This window comes from Heptranchias perlo, chromosome 6 (assembly GCF_035084215.1).
Source record: "Heptranchias perlo isolate sHepPer1 chromosome 6, sHepPer1.hap1, whole genome shotgun sequence".
In the NCBI taxonomy this organism is placed as follows: Eukaryota; Metazoa; Chordata; class Chondrichthyes; order Hexanchiformes; family Hexanchidae; genus Heptranchias; species Heptranchias perlo.
The window spans coordinates 10,573,241-10,590,654 of record NC_090330.1 but is presented as its reverse complement, the minus strand read 5'-3'; the positions used below and the strand labels follow the sequence as shown (position 1 = coordinate 10,590,654).

Below are 17,414 nucleotides of genomic sequence, written 5' to 3'. Positions count from 1 at the left end.
AGAGTGGATAGGAAGGACCAATTCCCTTAGCAGAGAGGTCAATAACCAGGGGGCGAAGCAGGCGGGGAAACGTCGGGTATGTAATCCAGGGCAGGATTAAAATCCACCTCCCCATCATATTTTTTGCTACTGGCGAGCTGTGGGCACCAAGCGGTCACCCTGCAGGAGCCTGCAGGGTGGGCAGAGGACGGGAAAATAGCCAGCGCCCACGCTGAGCTGGCTGGTAGGTCGTGTCTGGGGTGGGGGTGGTGGGGGGGCTTCAAATGGGCTGGCTGCTCTACCTTGGCCCCAAAACTTTTGAAAATATGCTGGGCGTTTCAGAGCAGCAACCATCAGTCCCTTTAAGGACCACTGATTTGGCCGCTCAGTGCCTGATACATATGGGCAAAGCTTGCATAGCACATACTCAGTTCATTTGTACCAGAAAATTATGATCAGCGTCCTAAAATCGGGATAACGACCGTTTTTGGACATTTAAACAGCCTGCAACCTATTTCAGGTGAATGGGCACCTCACTCATTTACACTCCCCGTAAATTGCATCAGACAGCCCTTGGCATTAATGGGGTGTCAGAGGTGCCCGGGAGGTTTTCAGCTGTTTGTCAGGCAAGAAATGAGTGGCCAGCAGTTGAAAAATCACCCCCGCAAATTTTCAATGTCTCGTACATGCACAGTGACAACCACAGCGGCTTCCCCGCTCCGGCCCGAGTTAAAATTGCAGTCGGGGCCGGATGACATCATATTTAAAGCAGGACCCCGCTGGCTTCAGGCGGCTGCCTTTGCCGCCTGCCCAGAAGAGCAGGTTAAAATCAGATTCGACGCGAAGCAGGAGGGGAATCGTCGGTTATGTAATCCAGAGCATTTTAACTGCTCACCTGCCTGGTTTCCGCCGGGCGGGCAGGATTAAAATCCACCTCCCCTTCATATTTTTGGAATTAATCTGTTTGAAGAAAATTCGGAAGTATTGGCCACTGCACCTGCAAGAAAAGCCCTTGGTTTCGTGAAGGTTGAGATGGTGGCAGAGAACACCACGGGGTAATTTTCACGTGTAGATTTAATTTGGGCGGGCGGTGGATGGTGCATGTACTCTGCCCACCCAAAAAAAGTCGGTGTGATGGCCAGTGCCATTTTCGTGACCCGGCCTAATTTAAATTGAACCGGTGAGCTGCCAGTGCTAACTACACTCCCTACAGGCAGCTCACTGACTAGGAGGGCAAGGACAACTGTCGGGCTAGCCAAGTCTTAAAGGCAGCCTTGCAGCACCTTAAATGGAAGGTGCATTTCTCGATAGTGGATCGTGATATTGTGGAGCAGCTTCAACCAGAGGCTCCAGATTCTCAGATGCAATATTGGGTGTGCTCATCGACCAAATCAGTGGCAGGAAGGACATTTTCTTCCTGTCCATGATGATGGGTGCTCAGAAAAATTTGTCAGGCAGAAAAGAGAGAGGTGGCAGAGCTTATAAATGCCACACACACTGTCCCCAGGACTTGGCTACAGTGCAAGAAGAAATTTTGATCTCACCAGGACTGCCAAGCTAAGACTTCACTTCATTTCTCTGTTAATCTCTATACAACCCTACAATACCCTACCTTAGCCCCTGCACTATCAATCCTTCCCTTCCCTGCTTCCCATGCGTTTCCTCAACTCAGCACGGAACACTTTACTGCACCTTGTTTCTTCGTGCGCTCACACCCGTCAAAACCTGCTACTGCCCTCAACTACTGTCCCTCTCGTGATTACACTTGCTGCTTTTTCCTGTCATGCACACTATGCTAAGGCGCTTCATACATCTTGAAAATCCTTCAACGGGGAACATATTAACCCACTTCCCCTCTTCTTGCAGGAGAAGCTGGCACATAATAGAATGGGCAATACAAAAACAGCAGAATGTCCTGCCTTCTCAGCAGAATATATTCAACAAAATGCTGACCACCTTCAGCCATGGTGGATTACCTAGTTCATTATATATTGTGAGGGGGGGGGGGCTTAAACTTGGCACATGTAAGGCTCTACTAAAATGGCAACCACAAAATATAGGATGGCTTAGATAAAAAGCTCAATATATATACTACTGCAGTAACAGTGGATGATCAATTCCTGATAAGACTTGTATCTACTACAAACAAATTTGTCTCAAACTGAACATTTTGTTTCACAGGAATTGATTGCAATATTTATTTCCTGTTATGACAGTCTGCAAGTAATTTTGTTGATTTTCCAATCAATCTGAGTTTTGTACATAAGGCTGCATTTGAAAAGGGAAAAAAAGCAGCTGACTCATCCCACATTGTGTAAGTGGCTTTACTCATTTTGAAAGTATGATCAACATCACCTTGTTTTTATATAGTGCCTTTTATAGTGCCGAGGTGCTTCACAGAGGTGTAATCAGACGAAAATGGACACTAAGCCAAAGAAGGAGATAGTAGCGGGGTATGAGAGCGATAGATTTTTGGACTCTAAGGGAATCAAGGGGTATGGGGATCAGGCGGGAAAGTGGAGTTGAGGTCAAAGATCAGCCATGGTCTCATTAAATGGCAGGGCAGGCTCAAGAAGCCGTATAGCCTACTCCTGCTCCTATTTCCTATGTTCTTATGTAGAAGGGTTGGTCAACCAGGTGCATTTGAAGAAGGGTCTTTAAGGAGGAGAATGAGTTAGAGAGGCAGAGGGTTTTAGGGAGGGATTTCCAGAGCGTGGGGCCTGGATACAGCCGCCAAAGGTGGGGTCATAGAGTCATAGAGTCATAGAGTTATACAGCACGGATAGAGGCCCTTCGGCCCATCGTGTCCGCGCCGGCCATCAAGCCCTGTCTACTCTAATCCCATATTCCAGCATTTGGTCCGTAGCCTTGTATGCTATGGCATTTCAAGTGCTCATCCAAATGCTTCTTGAATGTTGTGAGGGTTCCTGCCTCCACAACCCTTTCAGGCAGTGAGTTCCAGACTCCAACCACCCTCTGTGTGAAAAAGTTCTTTCTCAAATCCCCTCTAAACCTCCCGCCTTTTACCTTGAATCTATGTCCCCTTGTTATGGAACCCTCAACGAAGGGAAAAAGCTCCTTAGTATCCATCCTATCTGTGCCCCTCATAATTTTGTACACCTCAATCATGTCCCCCCTCAGCCTCCTCTGCTCCAAGGAAAACAAACCCAATCTTCCCAGTCTCTCTTCATAGCTGAAGGGTGAGGGAAGGGGTTTGCACAAAAGGTCAGAATCAGAGGAATGGAGATTTTGGGGGGATTGTAGAGTATGGGGAAGTTACAGAGATAGGGAAGGGCAAGGACATGAAGGGATTTAAACACGAGGATGAGAATTTTAAATTGGAGGTGCTGGGCAACTGACAGTAAATTTGGTCAGTAAAACAGGAGTGATAGGTGAGTGCGACCTGGTGCAGGTAGGATACAGGCAGCAGAGGTTTGGATGAGTTGAAGTTTACAGAGGATGGGAGGCCAACCAGGAAAGCTTTGGAATGTTATTAGAAAGAAGGAAGGAACTTGTACTTATATAGCTTTTTCTATGTCCTTAAGATATCCCAAAATGCTTCATAACCAATTTTGAAGTATGGTTATTATTGTAATGTAGGCAAATGCAGCCAATTTGCAGCCCATTTGTGCACAGCAAGGTCCCACAAACAGCAATGAGATAAATGACCAGATAATGGCCTAGAAATTCGATAGTACCGCACCCATTTTTCAGGCACTAAATGGGCTCCTCCAATATGGCGGGCTGGAAGCGCATGCTCTTTCAAAGTCTTGAAAACTCTACATTTTATAAATATCTCATTACAATTAACAGAAAATTATACTAATAATTCATAGTAAAATATTAAATATCACAGCAAACGGGCCATTGTATCCTAAACATTCATAGTATAACAAATATTGTTTTGAAATGCTGAGAAATGTTATCACATTTGGTGCATTGCGAATGTTCTCATGTTGTATTGTTATTGAACTTAATTATCTAATTAACCGCAATCTTGCGTTTGTGTTAATTTACATTTACTGTTTCTGCATGATTAACAACTACAGGAAAATTTCCCTCAACAGCCCATAAAGTGCCTATGGAACTAGTCAAATTACCTTCAACATGACCTCCCAATGCCTTCTGCCAAAATGACAACGCAAAGGTGCATTTAACGTCAATCTTTTGAAAAGTAATTTTGTGGTCTGAATAACAAAATGGTAGACATAAAGAGGTAACACCAACTTCCCGAGATAACACACACTTTCACGCTGTCTTGTGAAGGAACTGGGGTTGTGGTTACCCAAACTGTCGGATCTGCAGGCCAGAACAGATGTGTCTAGTGCATGACTAATACTTGAGGTTTGTGCAGCCTCCAAAAAAAGATTACAGCAAACTATCCTTAGGGAGTGCAATTAAAGAGGCAGCTGAAAGGATACACTCAGAAAACCAGTTTTTCATGTGAATTCAGAATGACAGGAACTCAAACGGGAGTATTTTTCCAGACATCTTCTGTAAAGTGAGACACAGTAGAACATTTGTTAATGTATTTCACAGGAGCTGTGGCCAGCGTTGCCATGCCACTCTGCCCATTAACTTTTGACAGTGGCAGAAAATGGGCTGCCCACTGGAATGGAAAATTGGACAAAATGTGTAACGGGCAGCTCGTTTCTCGACACTGCCGAAAGTTAAAGTCAGCCTGATTATCTTGAAATATTCATTTTCAATCTCATTCTCTGTCTTTGTCTCTGGGCCTGAAATTGTAAGAACATAAGAACATAAAAAATAGGAGCTGGAGATCAAGGAGCCCTAGTAAAATTCAAGGCAACCGGAAAGAGGGGTAAAACTCTCCAGTGTTTGGAGTTATACCTAGCACAAAGGAAGTTGGCAATGGTTGTTGGAGGCCAATCATCTCAGCCCCAGGACATCATTGCAGGACTTCATCGGGGCAGTGTCCTAGGCCCAACCATCTTCAGCTGCTTCATCAATGACCTTCCCTCCATCATAAGGTCAGAAGTGGGGATGTTCGCTGATGGTTGCACAGTGTTCAGCTCCATTCGCAACCCCTCAGATAATAAAGCACTCCGTGCCCGCATGCAGCAAGACCTGGACAACATCCAGACTTGGGCTGACAAGTGGCAAGTAACATTCACGCCACACAAATGCCAGGCAATGACCATCTCCAACAAGAGAGAGTCTAACCACCTCCCCTTCTCATTTAATGGCATTACCATCGCCAAATCCCGCACCATCAACATCCTGGGGGTCACCATTTACCAGAAACTTAACTGGACCAGCCACATAAATACTATGGCTATAAGAGCAGCTCAGAGGCTGGGTATTCTGCGGCGAGTGACTCATCTCCTGACCCGCAAACCAGCTCCAACAACACTCAAGAAGCTCGACACTATCCAGGACAAAGCAGCTCACTTGATTGGCACCCCATTCGCCACCTTAAACATTCACTCCCTCCATCACTGACGCACCGTGGCTGCCATGTGCACCATCTACAAGATGCAATGCAGCAACTCGCCAAGGTTTCTTTGACAGCACCTCCTAAACCCACGACCTCTACCACCTAGAAGGACAAGGGCAGCAGGCGCATGGGAACACCACCACCTGCACATTCCCCTCCAAATCACACGCCATCCTGACTTATTGCCGTTCCTTCATCGTCGCTGGGTCAAAATCCTGGAACTCCCTACCTAACAGCACTGTGGGAGTATCTTTACCACAGGGACTGCAGCAGTTCAGTAAGGCGGCTCACCACCACCTTCTCAAGGGCTATTAGGGATGGGCCTTGTCAGCAACACCCACATCCCATAAATGAATTAAAAAACGGAGTAGCCCATATAGCCCCTCGAGCCTGCTCCACCATTCAATAAGACCGTGGCTGATCTTCGAACTCAACTCAACTTTCCCACCCGATCCCTTGGTTCCCTTAGAGTCCAAAAATCTATCAATCTCAGTCTTGTGTGCCTTGCACCACCAGTCCAGGCACACAAGTGGCGCAGCGGGGGCCAAAATCATCTGAAAAGTTCATCTCTGTTCGGGTTCTGCCCCAACGTCGGGTTTTGTGGTGGGTCCTGTAAGTTTATTTACTTCCCTATCTCTCGGTCTTAATATACCGAGTAGAGTAATGAGTCTCAAACAAAGTCTCACAACGCTCTTTACTTTTTAGTTTAAGTCATACAGTTCTTAATAGAATTATCAGTGTAATACTATGATACAGTTCCCTTATCTTTAACGGATTAGATACATTCAACCTTTGAATGGGCTGCAAAGCACTCGGAACGCTGAGGCGATCAATCTCTTTGTTCACAAAGGTTCTTCCCGACGTCAATCTTCTTGGATGATATGTTTCCTCAACATCAGCTCATGTCGGAGTGCCTGATTCTATATTCTTTTATCCTTCCTTAGCGGTACGGACAGCATGCGATCACTGCCACGATCGTCCTCTTCAACCACTCTTGGTTTGTCATTTGGGTGGTCACCTCTCCTGATAGGTTACCTTCACTTGTGCATCAAGCTTTTGCCAGTAAACGTTACCCATCCCTTTTTGAGCGATACCTCTGCTAATCTTGACACACCACATGCCTACACACTCACGATTTTAACAATTTGAACATTCTTGGTTGACCACAGCTTGTAAACAAGTTGAGAGTGCACCACGAGGCTCTGCTGACTCACAACAGGTTTTCCAAGATATGTCTGCTGACCCACACAAGTCTTTTCAAGATATGTCAAGTAACCGCCTCTTTTCAAGATAGGCCAAGTAATTGCCTCAAAATCCTCCAGTTCATGCCAGGAGAAAAAGCAGTCCACACTGCTCCATGGCACAGGTCTCTTTATAATATACACTAGGAACGTTTCAAGGGCAATCTAGAGGTGCACTGGAAATTGCACTAGTTTGCGCAATTGGCACAGTGCCATTCTGGTGTGCCCTAAAAATGGCTGGGGCAGAGGGCGGGCCTTCTAGTGCAGCAGTCCCTGGAACTTCTTAAATGTGCACCTGTTCAGCCTTGGGTTTGCCAGGATTTCCTGTCCTAGGAATCAAGGGATGTGGGGATAGAGCGGGAAAGTGGAGTTGAGGTAGGAGATCAGCCATGATCTTCCTGAATGGCGGAGCAGGCTCGAGGGGCCGTCCGGACTACTCCTGCTCCTATTTCATATGTTCTTATGTAAATTGCCTTGAGGCAGCACCTGCACCAGCCTAACACTTGGCAGCTCTTAATGCCAGCAATATTGGCAGGAAAATCATGTCTGGCCTTGATGATTGGGAACTTCTGGCTGATGGTAGTGAAGGTCCCAATTTGATTAGTAGATCCTGGGGGTAGATGGTGCCAATGACTGAAGGCAGCCCTACCTTGCAATCTTTGGCATGCTTTGGGATCCCTGTAAACCCTCTGGTCAGCAGGAGTCCAGACAGGTAATAGTGCTCAGATTTCTGACCTCCCCTGCTCTGAGGTGTCCAGCAAGTAAGCAACATGGAAATCAAGGCGGAGAATGAGAACATACGAACACACAACAATGATGGACAGGAAAAGACTTACTGGCCCATCCAGCCTGTCCCACACAACTGCGGTGCCTTGTGCATCACAATATATATACTCCCTACCCACCCGAAAGCCATGTAATCTCCTGGGAGAGGCAAAGAACCAGAAAAAACCCAGGCCAATTAGGGAAAGTAATCTGGAAAATTCTTTAGGCAATCAAAACTAGTCCAGAACTCCACTCTGGCTCTGATTAATGTTATACAGTATCCACCTTTTGTACGAGGTGATCTCCACCCCAGCCAGAAACAGGTCCAGCTCTCGCTTGAAAGAATCTTACCTCGTTAGAATTGCTGCATCTAATGCAGGCGCAGGCTAAGCCCCAACTCTGAGAAAGCTTCATAAATCCTGGGGCTATATTAATGGTGCAGAGACCCTGCCATCTGGGTCTCTGCCCTTTCTCCTGACATTTACACCTAGGGAGCTGAGCGTTCTCCGGGGACAAGGGTCAGGAAAGTCGGCCCTGGTGCCGCTTATCAAGTCTGTCTGTTTAATTGAATGAGTCCCAACATAATGCTGCCTTATATGGTATTCAAGCAGCAGCAATATAGGAAAATAGGAAGATAGGAACAGGAGTAGGCCATTTAGCCCCTTTATCCCGTTCCGCCATTCAATGAGATCATGGCTGATCTGTGACCTAACCCATATACCCACCTTAGCCCCATATCCCTTAATACCTTTGGTTAAAAAAAATCTTTCAATCTCAGATTTAAAATTAATAATTGAACTAGCATCAGCTGCCATTTGTGGAAGAGAGTTCCAAACTTCTACCACCCTTTGCTTGTAGAAGTGTTTCCTAACTTCATTCCTGAAAATCCTGGCTCTAATTTTTAGGCTATGTCCCCTAGTCAAAGACTCCCCAGGGAATACAACCACAGTACCATGAAAGATCATATCTAATACCTATGAAGAACTGAACAATGCTGTAAAAATTGTAATATGCAACTGTGAGAGGATGATCAAACTAAATCACTCAAGTCAAGTGCATGATACTCCCAGCTTTACTACCATTCCAATTAGGTTTTCACACCACCCACACCACTGAGACCACACCGGTCAAAATCACAAGCAACATCCTGTGTGACTGCGACCCAGATCACTATCTCTCCCAATAGATTTTGATCTCCCTGCTGCCTTCCACACGATCGATCACACCATTCCCTTCCAATGTTTTTTACCCATAGTCCACTGGTTGTTCATGGTTCCATTCCTACTTGTTATAGCACTGACATTATAAGGGTAATTTTGTCAGACTCTACTACCGGTGTGGAATCTGATCAGAAGTGAGTGATGGATCAGAGAGACAGGACTGTAAGATTAAGGCCCTGATTTTCTGACCTATGCCTGTCACTACTGAGGCTCCATACCAGCAGCAGAGCCTCTCAAAATTATCCCATGTCTTCTCCATTGTTTGCTGTGCACCTCAGAGCCCTTTGGCCTCCTCCACTCCATTATCTATCCGCTACCCCTTGAGTATTCTCAGCTCTGATTCAGAAGACTGCCGGGCAGATTTTGACTTTGGGCAAGTTTTGGGCGGCAAGTGAGCAGGACAATTGGGCTGTCCATCATATGTCATGCACTGTCTACCCCTCTAATGCCAGCCTATTCTTTGTTCTGTAGGGTATTTAACTCTCTGTTCAATTGTTCGAGACTGACTCCATAATGGTTAATAGCCATATGACTTTATTTAGCACACGTAAGAATCAATACCTTACAGTATTTAAGCAGTAGTTTACAAAGCACAATTGAGAATTATATTACCCCGTTGTCCTTTGGGTAGAGGCCACGATCTGTTCCATATTCCCTCATACACGTACTCTCATTCTCATTTACCTGCTAGGTACCTTCTTCTCTGTCCTCCACAACCTGACTCTCGCAAATGGTCTCTCTATTATGCTACTTTTGGGGGCAGGCACAGGGGCTGTTACTGACACAGGTGTTTACCTTATCGGGGTTTTTCTAAAGAGTGAGGTGGCCAATGAGGCATCATGCATCTCTTTAGACAAAGGCAGAAGAGTCAGCCCACTCCTTAGCTCTACATTTCACGGGCAACGGGTGGATTGAGTGGCCCTCAATAATGTCATTGGTTGATCAATCATCGGCTTCCAACACTAGAGGGACCTGCCTTTCCAACTTATACTGTTATCTCTTTACTTCAAGGCTGAAGCTGGAGGCTTTGGGCCTGTTTATCTTTCACTCGATGTCTGTTCCTAAGCCACTAACTCTGAGGCCCCCTTTGTTATGTTAAGGCTGTTGGCCATTTAGCAGCTTGGACAGCGGTCTCATTCTGTGACTGAAACTGTTTATGTTAGCAACCTCCACCAGTCTGTCAATTACCTTAGAAGCAAAAGGCCTTATAAAACTTACAAAACCCATAAATGCGAGTTAGTTACCATATATTCCATATACTGTTTGATTAATACAGAAAGGTGATCACATAAGGAGAGTAAAAGTTACAAATCAAAAATACATGTGGTACAATAGGTCAAGGTTTACTGATTCTGGAATGTGGTTGCCTGGCGACAGGTTCGGACATACAGGCCCATCCTTTATTTCATTGTTTTTGCCTCGGATAGCATGGTTGTGTGTTTTTAACCATTATTACTGAATTTGTGTGGAAACTATATTTCCTTACAGTCCCCACTACTATCAGTGGCTGATCGCTCCACCCTTATGCCCTCCATCCAAGCAGCTTTACCTTGTCACTTACCTTCTGTGCTGAGTGTGTTTCGCACCCAACCCCATCTTTGCTTTTCTCCCACCTGCTCGATGCCCACTCATAAAAACATAAGAAATAGGAGCAGCAGTAGGCCATATGGCCCCTTGAGCCTGCTCCGCCATTCAATAAGATCATGGCTGATCTTCAACCTCAATTCCATTTTCCTGCCCAATCCCCATATCCCTTGATTCCCCTAGAGTCCAAAAATCCATCGATCTCAGCCTTAAATATACTCATTGACTCAGCATCCACAGCCCTCTAGGCTAGAGAATTCCAAAGATTCACAACCCTCTGAGTGAAGAAATTCCTCCTCATCTCAGTCTTAAATAGCCGACCCCTTATCCTGCGACTATGCTCTTTAGTTCTAGACTCTCCAGCCGGGGGAAACAACTACCCTATGAAGTGCTCTGCATGTAACAGGTGTTATAGAACTTCTATGCATCAATACATTATTCCCTACGTCATTTACTGCCTATGCCTGCTTAGTGGTGCTCCAGGTTTTGGAGGAATCCTCAGTACACAGTGTGTGGTGGCCAGTATAACCTGTCAGTATAGACAATACGTCTCTCACCAGTTGAAGAGGTCGGATTCACATCGGCAGGTAAAAGGCAGCTCCAATAAACATTATAATGTTGTGATGGGCAACGTTGGTGGCCAATCATCTCAGCCCCGGGACATTGCTGCAGGAGTTCCTCAGGGCAGTGTCCTAAGCCCAACCATCTTCAGCTGCTTCATCAATGACCTTCGCTCCATCATAAGGTCAGAAATGGGGATGTTCGCTGATGATTGCACAGTGTTCAGTTCCATTCGCAACTCCTCAGATAATGAAGCAGTCCGTGCCCGCATGCAGCAAGACCTGGACAACATCCAGGCTTGGGCTGATAAGTGGCAAATAACATTCGTGCCAGACAAGCGCCAGGCAATGACCATCTCCAACAAGAGAGAGTCTAACCCCTCCCCTTGACATTCAACGGCATTACCATTGCCAAATCCCCCACCATCAACATCCTGGGGGTCACCATTGACCAGAAACTAAACTGGACCAGCCACATAAATACTGTGGCTACAAGAGCAGGTCAGAGGCTGGGTATTCTGCAGCGAGTGACTCACCCCCTGACTCCCCAAAGCCTTTCCACCATCTACAAGGCACAAGTCAGGAGTGTGATGGAATACTCACCACTTGCCTGGATGAGTGCAGCTCCAACAACATTCAAGAAGCTCAACACCATCCAGGACAATGCAGCCCGCTTGATTGGCACCCCATCCACCACCCTAAACATTCACTCCCTTCACCACCGGCGCACCGTGGCTGCTGTGCAATAAATGCTGGCCTTGCCAGCGACACCGACATCCCATGAAGGAATAAAAAAAATTTAGTTGTCACTGCTGGAGTACAATTTGGGTGGGTCTCAGTAGAATCAACACAATCAGAGCAGATTTTGCTTCAAGGTATTGTACTATAACATCACTCACAGTGGTGAAAACGTTGCACCCATTACTTACCCATAACTTTTACAGTAAGGGCTGAGGGGCAAAAGATCCTTGTCACTATTGAAAAACTTTGGAGTGAGAAAGGATTGAGGCATTTGTGGGACAGGATTTCCTCTGTGCAGCAAAATCTGAAATCTGTTCTTTAGAGCGGGATTATGGGGCCCAAGGTCACCAATCTGCAGCTCGAGCCATTATGATGGTCGGGCCTCATTTAAGTTTCATTGTCGAACTGGCCAGACATCTCCGGTGGAGCTGGGCAGCGCGCCTAATTGGAGAGCAGGATTTCCAGTGGGTCCAGTACCTGTTTAAAGTGTACTTGCACCTCTTAAAGTGAGGTTTCCTTTTACTCACTGGAAATTCTTGCCGGTATTTGGAGGTTTGGGCTGCATCATGTCTTTGTTCACGACTTTAGTTAGGTGTGAGTAAGAATATTGCGTCCAGTTTTGGTCTCCTCTCATTGTGATGGATATTGAGATTCTGGAACGGATGCAGAGGAGGGCGTCGAGATGAATTCCCAGTTTAAAACACCTTAGTTACCCAGATATGCTCAAAGAGCTAGGCCTCTATACTTTGGAGGAGCATCGACTCGGGTGGATTTGATAGCTGTTTATAAAATAATGAAGGGCTTTGACTGTTTTTATGTAGATCAATTATTTCAATTGGACAGGTTAGTGAGGACCACTTTCAAGTTATGTTGGGGCAGAACTGGGTTGGATGTCAGGCAGTTCTTCATTTCCCAGTGAATAGTGGAGCTTTGCCCACTTGCCATCCTTATCAAGAAATAATGGGCAGCGGGTTGTGATTCCCTGATATACCCAGCCAGCGGGTGAGGCTCCCAGCCGACAGCTCTACCTGCAGAAATCAGCCTATTCACACCAAGCCCTGTTCACCCACCACCCCTGGGCTCACTGACCTCCAATGACCCCTGGTCCAGCACGAATCGAATTCAAAATCCTCATCCTTGTCTTCAAATCAACTCCATGGCCTCGCCCCTCCCCAAGTCTGCAACCTCCTCCGACCCCACCACCCTCCGAGAACTCTGCGTTCCTCCAACTCCGGCCTCTTGCGCTTCCCCGATTTCAGTCGCCTCACCCTTGTCGGCCGAGGCTTCAGCTGTCCAGGCCCCGAGCACTGGAATTCCCCCTCCCCAAACCCTTTCGCCTCTGCACCTCTCCCTCCTCCTTTAATACGCTCCTTAAAACCTACCTCAACCTGACCTGATATCTCCTGATGTCTGGAACCTTTGTCTGGTAACTATTATGAAGGGTTTTGGGACATTTTACTACGTTAAAGGCGCTATATAAATTCAAGTGTTTATTGTTGTTAGTGTGTATTCCTTTACGTCTGTGCGGAAGGGTGCAACCTATACGCCCTATTTTACAGTAGCACATTACAACATTTCGAGTCTCACCTCATTGCCTAACATTGTACCAAGGATGTGTGAGGATAAGCAAATGTACTGTCGCCACTGAGTCATACTTTACCTGCTTTCACAAATTATTCGCAACGTATTACAGCGTGTGTGGTGAGTCATTGAGCTGCGGTGCAATTTTTTTCCCCCTGGTGTATGAGTTTAGTCACTTGGAATTTTAGAAGTTCCGCCCACTCTTTACCTGCAGAGGCGATGTCCTGAGACTTAAGCCCTCCGATTGATTACTCGAAATCTCACAACAGCAGAGACACCACCAGCTATCTGTGCCTGGAATCCAATCAGTAAGTATTAAAGATCTTGGAGAGGGGACGTCCCACACTGTACGATCACCATCATTCCTTCTCAATATTCAGATAATCTTTCCACTCTCTCGTTAAGTCGGCGACCAATAGCGCTTTGAATGTTAACCCTTGATTCTGTTAGCTGGATGCTCTGTGCTTTTCACTTAAAGCGGCCTCCTTGAAACTTTGCTCCCGGTCCTCATGATCTGTGGTGAGATTGCTGAAAGTTTACAACATTGGTTTACTGCTAAATGGACAATTGGAGAATAATTAGTTGCTTCTGCTATTGGTATTTCGGGTACTGGAACTGATATTCTGTTACTGGTATTTCTGATGTGGAGATGCCGGTGATGGACTGGGGTGGACAAATGTAAGGAGTCTTACAACACCAGGTTATAGTCCAACATTTTTATTTGAAATCACAAGCTTTCGGAGGCTTCATCCTTCTGATATTGGTATTAGTTTTTCTGATATGAATATTTCTGCTATTTGTATTAGTATATCTCATATTAGTTTTTCTGCTATTGGTATTAATATTTCTCATTGGTATTTATGCTGTTGGTATTAATATTGCTGCTATCAGTATTTATGCTATTGGTATTAATATTGCTGCTATCAGTATTAATATTGCTGCTATCGGTATTTATGCTATTGGTATTAATATTGCTGCTATTGGTATTTATGCTATTGGTATTAATATTGCTGCTATCAGTATTAATATTGCTCCTATCGGTATTAATATTGCTGCTATTGGTATTTATGCTATCAGTATTAATATTGCTGCTGTTGGTATTTATGCTATCGGTTTTTCTGATATTGGTATTTCTGATATTGTTATTAGTAATTCTCCAATTAGAATTTCTGCTATTGATATTTCTGATTGGTATTTCTGATATTGATATTGGTATTTCTGATATTTATATTCCTGACATTGGTATTTCTGCCACCTTCTGGTAATATGAATTTACATATTCTCTTATCTGATAATCAGTATAACTGGTTTTCATTTTTTCATGGGAAAACTGATAGAAGCATGGAATGCTATCTGCCAAGTACCAATTAAATCTAGAATTCCCGTGTAGTAAAAATAGATTTTGACTTATTGATCCCAATCTACCTCTCCATTGCACCTAGGGAATGCTCAGTTCTCGGGCACAAAGGGGAGGAAAAAGGGTCAGAGACCCATGATGCCAGGTCTCTGCCCCTTTGCATTGCCCGAGGATAACTGAGGCTTTGCTTGAGGGCAGGGAGAGTACCTGTGCCTACAACAGGTGCAGGCAAAGGGCTGCCATTGAAATAAATTGGGATGGGGAGTTTGTGGTCCCCCTGCCTCATTTCCCTCTAGGTTTGCCAAAAACGCATCCATTCTGAGGGGTGACAGAAGAAGTTGACAGTAGTCTATGTACTTGCCCCACTCTGAACGCTGGGGGCAGGCAGCTAATCAAGGGAGGCCCCAAAAATGTAAGTAATATTTTACAGGCTCCTCATGGATCTTTCAGTCTGGAAGCCTTTCAGCTGCTGATTTTGGACAGAGCTGGTGACCATTTCCAGGCACAAGTTTCCAGGCCAAGGAGCATCCCTGTGATAGGAGCGCGGCGAGAGTAGGAGATGATCTGAACCCAGAAATAAAGGTGGGTTCAGGTCATTACAGACGGAGCGTGCTTCAGGTGCACTTTGACCGCTTGGCGCCTAGGTTACGGTGAACAGGAAAATAGGCCCCATTCACTCACTCTGTGACTCTGATTATCGGGAATAGCAGCCCTAATGTATATTATAGGCAAAGTCACTTGCTTTTCTGGAAAACAGATGTCATATCAGAATGTGATCTCTAAAACGCTGGTAATATTGCCAGTATTCCTTGAATGAAAACAGAATTTGACTTATTTAGTCACCGTAAACCAATGGGCCCTGTCTGACAATCAGAGAGAAATCTTTTCAAAAGAATGGAATGTTATTCTTGGTACTGTCGGGCAAGGATTCTTCTGTAGACCTCAGCTTATTGGGTACTCTTGAATATTTAATAATTTTAGGCGATTTATTTTTCCCTTTTTATGTAACAGAAAAGGTGTGAGCGAGTGTCACCAATCCTTGTTGAAATTTCTCTCATTCATATAAAGGGTTTTCATGGAGATAGGGAGAAACTGTTTCCGCTGGCAGGAGGGTCATTAACCAGAGGGCCGAGATTTACGATAATTAGCAAAAGAACCAGAGGGTTAGACGTGGGGAATTTTCCTTTACGCAGCGAGTTGTTATGATCTGGAATGCGCTGCCTGAAAGGGTGGTGGAAGCAGATTCAATAGTAACTTTCAAAAAGGGAATTGGGTGAATAATTGAAAAGGAAAAAAATTGCAGGGCAGTGAGGAAGGAGCAGAGGAGTGGGACTAATTGGACAGCTCTTTCAAAGAGCCAGCACAGGCATGATGGGCTGAATGGCCTCCTTCTGTGTTGTATGATACTAACTTATCTATGCAAATTATACTATCATTTTTGCATCAATAGAGGATGGTTTGAATCACAGAATTATAGAAACTTACGGCACTGAAGGAGGCCATTCAGCCCATCGTATCCGTGCCGGCCGAAAAAGAGCTATTCAGTTTAATCCCATTTTCCAGCACTTAGTCTGTAGCCCTGTAGGTTACGGCATTTCAAGTGCACATCCAAGTACTTTTTAAATGAGTTGAGGGTTTCTGCCTCTACCACCCTTTCAGGCAGTGAGTTCCAGACCCCCACCACCCTCTGGATGAAAAAAATTCTCCTCAGCTCCCCTCTAATCCTTCTACCAATTACTTTAAATCTATGGCCCCGGTCACTGACCCCTCTGCTAAGGGAAATAGGTCCTTCCTATCCGCTCTATTTAGGACCCTCATAATTTTATACACCTCAATTAAATCATCCCTCAATCTCCTCTATTCAACTGAAAACAACTCAATGCCAAATAATTCAGGGGTCACATGGCTCCCCAACACACTGGAGGCAAGAGTTGTGAGCAGGTGGCAGTCAAATGCCAGGCATTTTAACAGTGACAGGCCCTGATCTGACTCCAGACTCTGACTCCAATCAACGAAGGCCCGCTCACACCATTTGGGCTTTTGATACCATGGTGTTAGGCCAAGTTTAAAAAATGCTACTGGGGCAGTTTAAAAATGTATGCAGTGGTTTAGTTTTAAAGTGTTGATAAAACAAATGTACTCACCCATGCTCTCAAAACATTAACAATTTACTAGATGGGTGTGAGGTAAACCAGTATAGCTTCAGCATAACATTGATTAACCTTCACGCCAGCAATGGTGTAATTACTGTAGAGCAGCTAAGCTTAAAAAGTTCCCAGAAAGTCCATTGGACTTCTTTGGGACTTTTTAAACTCAATTTTTAATCTTTATGTTATGTGTAGAGAGCTGGTGGTCAAATTGATACTCTCCTAACACAAAAATGTAATGATCCAGCAAGTGGAAATCTGTACTCGACTCCACAAGAACAGTATAGCCAGACTCTTAAGGCAATCCCCTTAAAGGGCAAATCTGCTTGCGTTAAAATGGCTTCTCCTATTATTTCTCCCGGTTTGTAACAGAGGTTCACAGTGGCATCGTCATTGCGAATTATATTACCTAGTAAAGCTTGGTTTTAAAATGGCAACATTCCCATGACAAACACATCACAAATAGTTTCTACTGAAACTTTTATATGACTGAGCCTCTTTCAATGTCAGAGCCCTGCTAATCCTCAATTGTATTACAGAACCAAGGTGGGTAGATGGAGTTGTGATACAGATCAGCCATGATCTGATTGAATGGCGGAACAGGCTCGAGGGGCTGAATAGCCAACTCCTGTTCCCATGTATGTGCCGGAAGGGTGAATTTCCACAACGGGCTTTCCGATCGTCTTGCCGTACCTTCAGCGGAAGTGCCGCGGAAATCCCAGGAAAGTGGCACGAACCCCATTTTTCCTGCGTTTCCGCGACTCGTCAGACGATCGGAAGA

At 45.2% G+C, this 17,414-nt stretch overlaps 2 protein-coding genes across 5 annotated transcripts in view; one reads left to right on the top strand and one right to left on the bottom strand.

The window, feature by feature from the left end:
• Window positions 1–6,595, bottom strand: part of LOC137322736 (high affinity choline transporter 1-like) — a 56,705-nt gene extending 50,110 nt beyond the window's left edge. The window contains exon 1 of the mRNA XM_067985741.1: window positions 6,228–6,595. The gene's annotated coding sequence lies outside the window, so the exon portion shown is untranslated. The remainder of the gene's footprint in view (window positions 1–6,227) is intronic.
• Window positions 6,596–13,146: 6,551 nt separating this feature from the next.
• Window positions 13,147–17,414, top strand: part of LOC137322734 (interleukin-5 receptor subunit alpha-like) — a 40,087-nt gene continuing 35,819 nt past the window's right edge. For 2 of the 4 annotated variants that reach the window (XR_010963223.1, XM_067985737.1), the window contains exon 1: window positions 13,256–13,437. The gene's annotated coding sequence lies outside the window, so the exon portion shown is untranslated. The other 2 variants (XM_067985740.1, XM_067985738.1) reach the window with 2 other exon arrangements.